This window comes from Suncus etruscus, chromosome X (assembly GCF_024139225.1).
Source record: "Suncus etruscus isolate mSunEtr1 chromosome X, mSunEtr1.pri.cur, whole genome shotgun sequence".
Classification (NCBI taxonomy): Eukaryota; Metazoa; Chordata; class Mammalia; order Eulipotyphla; family Soricidae; genus Suncus; species Suncus etruscus.
In genome coordinates this window covers 83,907,818-83,919,659 of record NC_064868.1, presented here as the reverse complement: position 1 = coordinate 83,919,659, position 11,842 = coordinate 83,907,818, and positions in this window count along the sequence as shown.

The following is an 11,842-nucleotide window of genomic DNA, read 5'->3' as shown; positions in this document are numbered from 1 at the left end:
AACTAAGACATATAAATATAAATTTGATGGGTCACGGAAGGGCCGCATAAAATTGTTTTTACTCTTTTATGACTCAATTAACATCTCATAACAAAAGACTTGACAATAAAATAGACATCAGAATTTTTTATGGTTCTAAAATGCTTTCAGACCCCCTCTTGTAAGTATTCTGCTTCCTTTGTTTATGCTATATGACTTTCCACAAATAAAGCAGAGTGAGTTCTAACAGAAAGGAGTTATTGGTTTGGACACTCAGGAAAATACTTTTGGAGAATTATGTTGACTTAGGGTAGATGATTTTAACTATGATTAATCTATATTTTACTGGTTCTTGCATTCGTTAGTAACTTCCTTGTGTATTTTATGAGCTTGAATGTGAGATTTCAATTTTATCTCACATTGGCTTCAGGAATACTATGATTTGTTCTTCATTTAACAGTCTTAAATTTTCTGTTTATTGAGGATCATTCTCATTCTGTTAAGTGAAAACATTGAGCCTTTTCTGATTCCTATAACTTGAAATGATGTTTTATCAGGAGTTTCCAAATGAGTCTTATTGAGAATGAAGATACTTGAAGAAAAAGGAACAAGCCATTGAAGAATATATCCTAAAGTGACACGCAAAGGCACTTGTACATTTTGTATTGATATTTGTAAACATTAATCAAATGAAAATGCCGTGAGAGAACTGGGTGGAAGAAAGAAAATATAAAGGAAGAAGCCTAGTTTGCTAAGTGATGCACCGGATGCAGCTGAATCTTATTTACAAGTTATCTTAAAACCTGTAAATATGTAAGTTGCTAATGTAACTAAATATTTATGTAAATAAAGATTATATAACAAAGATTTTAAGTGAAAAACTACAATGATGGAAGGTCTTGTCTTGGGCACTATGATGGTGGGGAATGTTGAGCATTGATATTGTATCATATTACTAAAACTACAATAAAAATGTGACATTAGAAACGAAAATATCAAAAACCCTGTCTTTGTTCACATATTGAAGAAGTCACATTTGGGGCTGGAGCGATAGCACAGTGCTAGAGTGTTTGCCTTGCATGCAGCTCACTCAGGATGGACCTAGTTTCTATCTCCGACATCCCATATGGTCCCCCAAGCCAGGAGCGATTTCTGAGTGCATGGTCAGGAGTAACCCCTGAGCATCACTGGGTGTGTCCCAATCCCCCCAAAAATAGAAGTCGTTTAACAAAAAATCCTTTGTAAAACTGGATCATGCCTTATTCAAATAGATAATTGTGTGTGTTGATATTTAATAAATATAAATATTTCTTATATTTAAATAATTATTAAATATATTATTTAAGTATAATCTGATCTTATTCTATAAATGAATATACATGCATATTTGTATGTGCATGTATTTGTATAAATATGTTCACACTAATTTGATTCTCAATAAGATCTATGACATAGACTCTTTAATTCTTCATTTGATGGATGAGGACATTGGTGTGTAAGTATTGGAGCTTAGATTTGAATGCTGGCAGCATAGAACTATGAGATTATAAAGTCAAAAATTTTGATGATTTATTATGTAGTTCTGTTACCAGAGGAAAAAGAGAAGCTCCTCAGTGCTTTGTCAGAGAAAGCACTCCAGGTAATGATAGCAAAAATTTGTGTTCAAAAGATCATGAGAACCAAGGCATGAAAGTGAGCAGATTCAAAGATAGACTGAAGATTAATTTGTGGTTAGAATAAGTTAATTAATAGGTGTTTATATTCTGCTGAGTCTGTGTGAAACCCCTTGATTTGGGGTTCTCAACCAATACTTCATAGTGCCCAGCCCACATTTGGTCATGGTTGAACTACTGAAGCTCTAAACAAGGTCTTCTTAACCAAAACCAAAGCTGTTCTGGTTAGGCCAATGCTATTATGTTCAGGAAGCCCATGTACTTATCTATGTTATTCACCTCTCCTCCTCTCACTCCAGCTTTTCTTTCAAGTATCTATTTAACTAACTACCATAAAATATTTATAGAAAGACTTTTTAGACCTCTGACTTAGAAACGACTGAAAATGAAAAGAAGGTAAAACCCTTTATTGTATAATCCAAATGTGTTATATGTGCAAACAAAATATACATTTATAGACAGCGTGCAAATAGACCTGGACCTGGCTGAATTACATAAATGATATAAGGTAATTCTCCCCTTTGATGTTACTAATTTAGATAGATACTCAGATGTTTTAACAGATGAATATGGCCTTTTAGTCCTTGGTTACTCTATTATCAGTAATACTCATCTGCTGGTGTACAGAAAATACCATACTTATTATTTGGATAGTCGTATCCGAGTATTGCTAGGGAAACAGACACCATATCCTATCCACATGTGATATACTCTGGTTCACAATATTGCTTATGTCATTTAGGTTGTTCTTTCAGTGCTACATTGCTCAACAATAAGCATTTTAAGTATTCAATAGCACACAGATTACAGGACATAATTTCTTTAATCTGTTCAAATAGATGAAGTACAGAAGTACTTCAGTATTTTTTTTTGAATTTGCTAACAAAAGATTTTCTTTTTTTATTTTTTTATATATTTTATTTAAACACCTTGATTACATACATGATTGGGTTTGGGTTTCAGTCATGTAAAGAACACCACCCATCACCAGTGCAACGTTCCCATTACCAATGTCCCAAATCTCCCTTCTCCCCACCCAACCCCTACCTGTCAGTTTTTATGTATATTTAAAAGTATGATTCTGAAACACTAATTCCTGAGTAGCCTAATTTCCCTTCTGATTCTTCTGATTTTTTTTTTGCTTTTTGGACCACACCTTGTGACACTCAGGGTTTACTTCTGGCTATGCACTCAGAAATCACTCCACTCTTGGGAACCACATGGGACACCAGGGGATCAAACTGGAGTTCATCCTAGGTTAGCACGTGGAAGGCAAACAACCTACCACTTGCACCACCGCTCTGCCACCCCTTCTAATTCTTGACCTTGTTTGCTTGCTTGTTTACTTCTTAACAATTGCTTCTAATACTAATTGTGTATATTTTCCATTGTATATTAATAACAGCAGAGCATCACTTTCTGAAAATGATCATCTTAAATGTCACATCTTAAAGTGTTCACATTTTCTTTGCTGTTTTTATTTCAAGTACCAACAGCAGAGGCTTTCAAAACAAGAACCTTAAGCCCAGTGTTATCTCACTGATGTTTTTAAAAAGAAAAGATACAACAAGTGTTGGTGAGGATTGGGACAAGTGTTGGTAAGGATTAGGAGAAAAGGTAATTTGGGGATACTGTTGGTAAACTAACTTTATCTCTTGATAAAACAGCATTCAAAAATTAAAACAGAAGTACTATATGATCCAGAAACTCCATTGTCAAATATTTATCAAAAAATGAAATTGCTGTTTTGAAGAAACATTTGTACTTCCACTTCTTTCAACAAAATAAGGAAGGAATAATATTCTGGTTGAATATTAAACAGCTATGGGAAAAAATCCTGCTTTTGCAACAGTATGGCTAGAACATAAAGATAATAATGAGAAGTGGAATAATTTAGACAAAAACACATACTACATGGTATCACTTATATGTGCTGTTGATGAAATGTCAGATTTGTAGCTATAGAGTAAAACGGTGATTAACAACAACTGGAGGATTAGGTATAGGAATAGGAATTGATTACAAGCTAAAGTATTAAATAAATAAAATTTATAAATTATAAATTTTAACCCTCCTAACAAATTCTGAAAGTTATCACTATTGTCTTTTCTACTGCAGCTAAAGAAACCAATGTTTATAGTGGATAAGGTCCAAGTATATTATCCAGGATGTTTTCCTTTACTTACGGTCTACTGATTATAGAATGTTAATCACAACCACAAATAGCTGCGCAGAAATCTCTAGATTAGTGTTAGACTAGATAATTAGCTACTATAGCCTAGCTAAGCTGCCATGAAAATGAACAATCACAACATTATAAGTAGGTCCATGTTCATGAGCCAACTGGAAATCTCCAAGTGATATTGTCTGCTCTGAGCTCTCATTGCATTTTTCCCTTCTTTTATGTAGAGAATACTCTCAATTTTTCAGAATAAAGTGCAGGCATTGTACTAGGTGCTAAAGATTCAAAACTGAATAATAGCTTTCTGTTACAAAAATATATATAATTTATGACTTTTTTAATCAGTATGGGAATTAATGAAAACTTTTAGTCTTAAAAGATTAGGAAGATTGTTCAAGGTGGTATAAGTAATTAATATTAAATTCAAGGTCTTGAGTTTGGTCTCTTGGAACTCATGTCTGTCTGCCTTCCCTCCAGTAATGAGAAATGTAGTTCCGGTAATACCTGAATATCTTCTGGGCCAGTTAGCCAAGGTGGTATCCCAAGTAGTGGTCCATATATGAAAAGCATTATAATAAAAGAGGCTGTTTTATAACTAGTTAACATCATATGTTGTATTCAATGTACCAGAGATACTGAATCAATAGAGAACAATTTGGTATGTAAAAATGTTAGTAATATTTATGCCAGAACATAAACATTAAAAATACAGTTATCTTTCAATCTTTGCTTAAAATTGTACAGTCATTGAATTATGTATATAAGCTACTAATAAGTAGACCCCGATGATTTGGTGCTCATAGAATCATTGTAACTTCAGACAATCTGACATCAAATTATTGCCTTTTTAAATCAATAAAATTGGGCGAAACTTGGATATTTCACATATTAGTAGGTCACATTTTCCTTAAAATGAATTCAGTAAACTCAGTAGAGAGACAAGAAAGTAGAATTATTCCCTTCACATCTAAAGGTTACTATCCGGTAAATATATAAATTTTTTCAAGTTATTCTTTGACTGACGGGTGTGTTGTTGTAAAATAGATGATGGAAAGAGCTCAGTTATTCTGTTATCTTTGTAGTTTCTCACACAAACAGTCCTAGGTAGATAATGCAGAGAATGAGTTTCTTTATTGATAGCAATTGATAAGAATACTTAAAATTGGATTTATTTCTTTAGATATCTGGTTGATTTTTATTAGCAGTCCTATTCAGAAGGTATGATTATTCCGTATTAATAGATGAGGAAACCTACGTGGTTCAGAAGCCACACAGCTAAGTAAGAGACATAATGAAATTTAGAAATATTGCTGTTTGTCTACAAAATTAACACTCAAAAAATCAATGACATTCTTATATACCAATAATAATAGAGAAGAAATGGATATCAAGAAAAACAATCCCATTTACATTAATGTCACACAAACTCAAATATCTTGGAGTCAATTTAACTGAAGATGTGAAGGACTTATACAAAGAAAACCACATAACCCTGCTTCAAAAAATATAAGAGGATAAGCAGAAATGGAGGCTCAAGGATTGGGACGATTAACATCATTAAAATGGCAATACTCTCCAAGTCATTGTACAGATTTAATGCAATCCCTCTAAGGATACCATAACATTCTTCAAAGAAGTGAATCAAACACTCCTGAAATTCATCTGGAACAAAAAACACCCAAGAATAGCTAGAGCAACACTTGGGAAAAAGAATTATGGGAGGTATCAATTTTCTCAACTTTGCATTGTATTACAAGCAATAGTCATTAAAACAGCATGATATTGGAATAATGGCAGACTCTCAGAATAGTGGAATAGACTGTAGTATTTAGAGAATGCTCCCCAAATATAAAATCAATTAATCTTTGAGAAAGGGGCAAGAAATGTAAAATGGAGCAAGGCAAGCCTCTTCAACAAATGGTTCTGGCACAATTGGTCAGCCATTTGTTAAAAAAATAAAACAAATTCAGACCTCCAGATAACATCATGCACCAAGGTCAAGTACAAATGGATTAACGACCTTGATATCAGACCTGAAACCATAAGGTATATAGAACAATACGTAGGTAAAACACTACAGGACATTGAAACTAAAGGCATCTTCAAGGAAGAAATAGCACTCTCCAAAAAGTGAAAGCAGAGATACACAAATGGGACTATATTAATCTGAGAAGCTTCTGCACCTCAAAGGTAATAATGCCTAGGATACAAAAGCACTCCACAGAATGTGAGAAGCTATTCACCCAATATTTATCAAATAATGGCTAATATCTAAGATATACAATATACTGACAGAACTTAACAAGAAAAAATCATATAACCACATCAAAAATAGGGAGAAGAAATGAACAGACATATTCTCAAAGAGGAAATCCAATCGTCTAAAAGGTGAAAAAAATGCTCGTCATCACTAATCATCAGGGAGATGCAAATCTAAATAACAATGAAATACAATCTCACACCACAGAGACTGGCACAAATCACAAAGAACAAGAACAATCAGTGCTGGCAAGATATGTGGGGAGAAAGGAAATCTTATTCATTGCTGGTGGGAATGCCATCTAGTCCAGCCCTTATGACAAACAACATGGCTATTCATCAAAAAACTGGAAATTGAGCTCCCATTTGACCCAGCTATAACACTCTTAGGGATATACCCTAGGAACACAAAAATCCAATACAAAAATCACTTCCTCACACTTATAGTCATTGCAGCACTATCTACAATAGCCAGATTCTGGAAACAACCAAGATGTCTTCAACAGATGAATGGCTAAAGAAACTGTGATACATATACACAATGGAATATTATGTAGCCATCAGGGGAGATGAAGTCATGAAATTTTCCTATACATGGATGTACATGGATTTATTATGCTGAGTGAAATTAGTCAGAGGGAGAGAGAGACGCAGAATAGTCTCACTCATCTATGGGTTTTAAGAAAAATTAAAGACATTGAATTAATTTCCAGAGATGAGGGCCGGAAGAACCGGCTCAATATATGAAGCTCACCACAAAGATTGGTGAGTGAAGTTAGAGAAATAAGTATGCTGAGAATGATCATAAAAATGTCAGTGAGTGAGGGACATAGAAAACCTGTATCGAATACAGGTGGGCGGCATAGCAGAAAGAGATGGATGCATTGGTGATGGGAAGGTTGCACAGTGAAGGGGGGTGTTCTTCTTATGACTGAAACCCAACTACAATTATGTTTGTAATCATGGTGTTTAAATAAATAAATTATTTTTAAAAATCCTTCATATAGCCTAAGTTATAAAATATAAGGAAATGTTAATTACATTTTGTTATAATTGATCTCAGTAACTTCATTTATTATTCTGTTATACAAAACGTGTTCTACACTTTTCCTAAACAAGGTATTATTCTTATCTACACAAAATTATACAACTATTTATGTAGAATCTGCAAAATACTGCTATTTGTCTCATAGTTTGATAATAGGTTTACTTCTAGAGCTTTTAATAGCTAATACATACTGTCTCATGACTCACTATCTTATGGGTCAGTGGGGCAAAATGAAAAAGAGGAAGAATTTTGTAAGATTTAACTGTAAAATGAACCTACAGAAAATAATACCTGGGGAATGACAACGTGTTCATTTCATTTTTTCTCTGTTTAAGGAATCCTTTGGAAAGCAAAAGATAGATAGGCTTCCCCAAAGTCTTCAGAATAGGCCTTATGATGATTTGACATTTTGGGGGCCTATATACTAATACAGAGAGTAATGCACTTTCTTTGCACAGAGCCAATATTGGTTTGATTGCAAGCATTGCATATGTTTTCCCAGGCCATTCTGGGAGTGATTCCAGAGCACAAAGTCAGGAGCAAGCTGGCTCCTGGTAAATAAAGACAAAATAAATAAAAACCTGATCACTGTCTGTGATGGCCACTGTAAAAAATATTTCCAATTTATTCACTTAGTACAATAGCAAAGATATGAAAACCGCCCAAACCCCTAACTATAGATGAAAGCATCAGATAGTTATGGTGAGTATACACATGAGAAGATATTTATCTCTAGGAAAGAATCAAATCACACAATTGGCAACAAAATGGATGAACTAGAAAATATCAAGCTGGTTGGTGTTAGTCATGAGAGGAACAGATACAGAATCATCTCCTTGTTGCAAGGTAGTAACAAAGGTATGAAAGCAAAATAATGGATGAACTAATAATTCATAAAGCTGAGTTGAGGTTAGGAGGGGGAGGGGTGTTGGGGTATTTGGGAGAGGAAGCTGGGTACACTGATGATGGGGTTTTGTGCTGGAATTACATGCATAAGAAACCAATATTATTAGCATTGCAAATCAAAGAATTTCAATGAAAAAGTAAGATCTCCCTTTTGGCATGGATTATTTTGAACTGAGATTAGTGAAGACTCCATCCGATGGCAAGAATGTCTTTTGAGGGCTGGTAGGTGCAGCTCATGACATGAAGCTCATCACATAGAGTGATGAGTGCAGTTGGAGAGATGACTACACTGAAAACTATCATAACAATGTGAATGAATGAGGGAAGTAGAAAGCCTGTCTCGAGTACAGGTGTAGGGGGGTGGGGAGGAGGGAGATCTGGGAAATTGGTGGTGGGAATGTTGCACTGGTAGAAGGGGGGTGTTCTTTACATGACTGTAATCATACAACTATAATCATATTTGTAATCACGGTGTTTAAATAAAGATAATTATTAAAAAATAGGGATTATTACTACAGAGAAATGAGCTTTTTGAATCTGTAAACATATTTCTCAATGTTTTATTACTTTATATCAGTTTATACAATAAAGTTGATCTTAAATATAAAAAAAAGAATGTCTTTACCATAACTTAAACATGGGGGGGTTGAAATTTGGCAATCCATTCCAAAATTCTGATAGAAATAAATTTTTATCAGAGAAAACTATCTGTATATCAGGGTAAACATCTAATTATTGCACATCTGGTCTTCAGCATGAGTCACTCTTTTCTCTTCATTTGAGTCCTCCTCTTAGAAACCCCAGGTCTCATTCTATTCCTTAACTCGGAATATGTACTCTCATTTTTTTCTCATTGAACTTAAAATCTATCCACTGTGAATATCCCATTTATATAAATAAATTACTTTTGTTCTTTTCTCACTAATTTCATGTTAATTTGATTGCTTGCTAGACCAGCCTAGAAAGAAGCCACAGTAGTAGAGAAAAATTTTCTCTCTTCTAAAACCCTCTAGATAACTATTCTAGAAAAAAGAATTTATCTTAACAAAGAATCAGGCTAGTAGTTGTCAACATAAAAATTTCATTCACCATTTCAGAAATAAAATACTGCATTACCATGTTCTTAAATTGCCATTATTTTTAGTTTTAATTTAACTACTATCTCTTACCTATCTACTGTGTTTAGGTTATGCATGCAATAATGCTATATATAGTATTGGAGGTTGTGTAAAGTATTAAAAGATATGCATAATGTAGGTGAAATGAGGACATAACTGCCCACCCTTAATGCAATTTGTTTGGTTGCACAAATTTCTTTGGGAAAGTATCAATGACCTTAATTTATAGTACAATGCTGAGTTAAAGGAGTGAATTATGATATTATGAATCAATTGATATATTTAAGCTCACTCTGCAAAGATAAAATTTGATTTAATACAGGATGTTTAAGACAGAGAGAAAACCATATGTAATGATTTTCGTGGGTACATTCAAGAAAATTAGGAGAAATAGAAGAGATTGTTGTGACTACAGGGAAGATCGTGGGAGAGCAAAGTGATAAATGAAATATGAAGGACAGTTATGAGCATGGCTATGAAGGTTTTATCAACATAAAAGCCTTCTTAAAAAGAAAAATAGAATAGTCCTTACATAATTCACTCAAAAAGAGAATTAGATAATAACTCAAGTAAGCTAAATGTCATTGCTTTTACCCAAGCAACATATCATTATGTATATTTCTCAATCATCAAACAAGTATTACTTACTTATTGTATAAGCCAGTGGTATAGGCTTTACTAGTGAGCTTATTAGAAATGAAAATTCATGGCCTCCAATCTAATCTGCTGAATGCAATTCACTTGTGATAGTATTCACACACACACAGAGTTTAAACTATCTCTGTAAGAACATTCTTATTTACATTAAAATTGGAGAACCACTGCATTATGAAATTTTATTTCTAGATTCTATGTTAGACTTTCTATTTAAGAAATTGAATTTAGGGACTGGCGAGGTGGCGCTAGAGGTAAGGTGTATGCCTTGCAAGCACTAGCCAAGGAAGGACCACGGTTCAATTCCTGGCGTCCCATATGGTCCCCCCAAGCCAGGGGCAATTTCTGAGCACTTAGCTAGGAGCATCAAACGGGTATGGCCCAAAAACAAAAAACAAACCAAAAAAAGAAGTTGAGTTGAAGAAGATATAACTTCAACCTTTGTAACAAGTATGTCAAAACTGGTGAAATTTTCAGCAAGGTATACCACTAATATAAATACTAGAATGCTATAGTGAAACAAGGAATATTTTCTTAACATCTATAGAAAGCATGTTTCATTGCCTATAAATTTTTAATAAAGCTAAGCTTGCTTTCATAGATAGTTCAAATGCTAGGATTTGGAAGTTATATATTTTAGGTGCTATATATTAAAATAACACTTTTTATATTTTTCATTATATAGAAATATTTAAATACTTGTCATTTAACTAAGGGCATTACAATAGTATCCTATATAACACTTCATATGTACTAAAATAGCAATGAATTTGCCATTCACTATTAGCCTCTGAATCTGTTATATGCAAGAAATATTTTAACCAGGGCCATCTTTGGGTGTGGAGAAATAGCCCTAAAAAGCCAGTTTTTCTTCTGCTGGGGTGGCCAAGAGAGGGTCCTTGGAGTTTCTTGTTATAAGGAATGACAAAATGATTCTACAATATTCTTTCTACTATTGAATATTTAATTGGCACATGGCAAAATATCTATAATGCAAGCAATGCACTTTCCTTGAACTGTTGGGTGAAAAAGTAACCCTGATCCACATGCCAACAACAACAACAACAACAACAACAAAAAGAACAGAAGTAAAATGTCTTGCTTCTTCTAATTATATGATTCCAGTCTTGGCAATAGTAAATTTTGTTCAATAAAACATATCTCGTTTCACTGAAAATATTTTTAGGTATATAAGTCAGAGACCAAGAAGCAGAAAAAAAGAGGATAGAGAAGGAATAATTTTTATGTGTATAAGCCCTAAATACATTCTAGACACAAGTTGTTTGTTTCAAAAGATATCAGGTGCACATAACAAGAGCTATAAAAAGAAACACACATGTTGTTAAGTAACTACAGGAAACCAAAGACAAAAGATCTCAAAATCAACTACCAAGAAAATGAGATAGAATAAGTTCTCAGACAGTTGAGGGAAAATAATCATAACCATAGACTTATGCAAACCCAATTTATGAAACTGGGAACATAGAAACAAATGTAAGACAAACAGAAGTAAGAGTGTATATACAAAAGCACACTTTTAAGATACTTAAGTCTGGTTCCAGAACACCAAAATAAGGTGAATATGACAGTACAGTGAGTTACATGATTTTTGGTAGTTTCTCATTGCATTAAAAGGTAGGTTGGGAAAAAAAGGTAGGTTGGCTTTATAGTTCTCAAGTGCAATAGCATTATGTTAAGAAAAACAGCATATATATTTTGATTAATGTAATGCAGAGTCATGAATTGGAAATATGCTGTTAGAAAAATGGTGTAGTTAGACATGCTTGATGCAGATTTGCCAGTAACCACTGACTTAATCTTACTTTTGTAAAGAATAAAGAAGCATTGGGGATATTTTCCTGGCATGTGTGAAGCCTTGGATTTTATTTCCTACACTAACCAACGAAAAACCAAAATAATAACAGCAAAACACACCTTCACCACATCTCCCAAAGACAGGGTTCTGATAACTTCCTGATTTGGGGAATCAGAATATTTCATTGGTCTTCTTTTTGGGTGATCC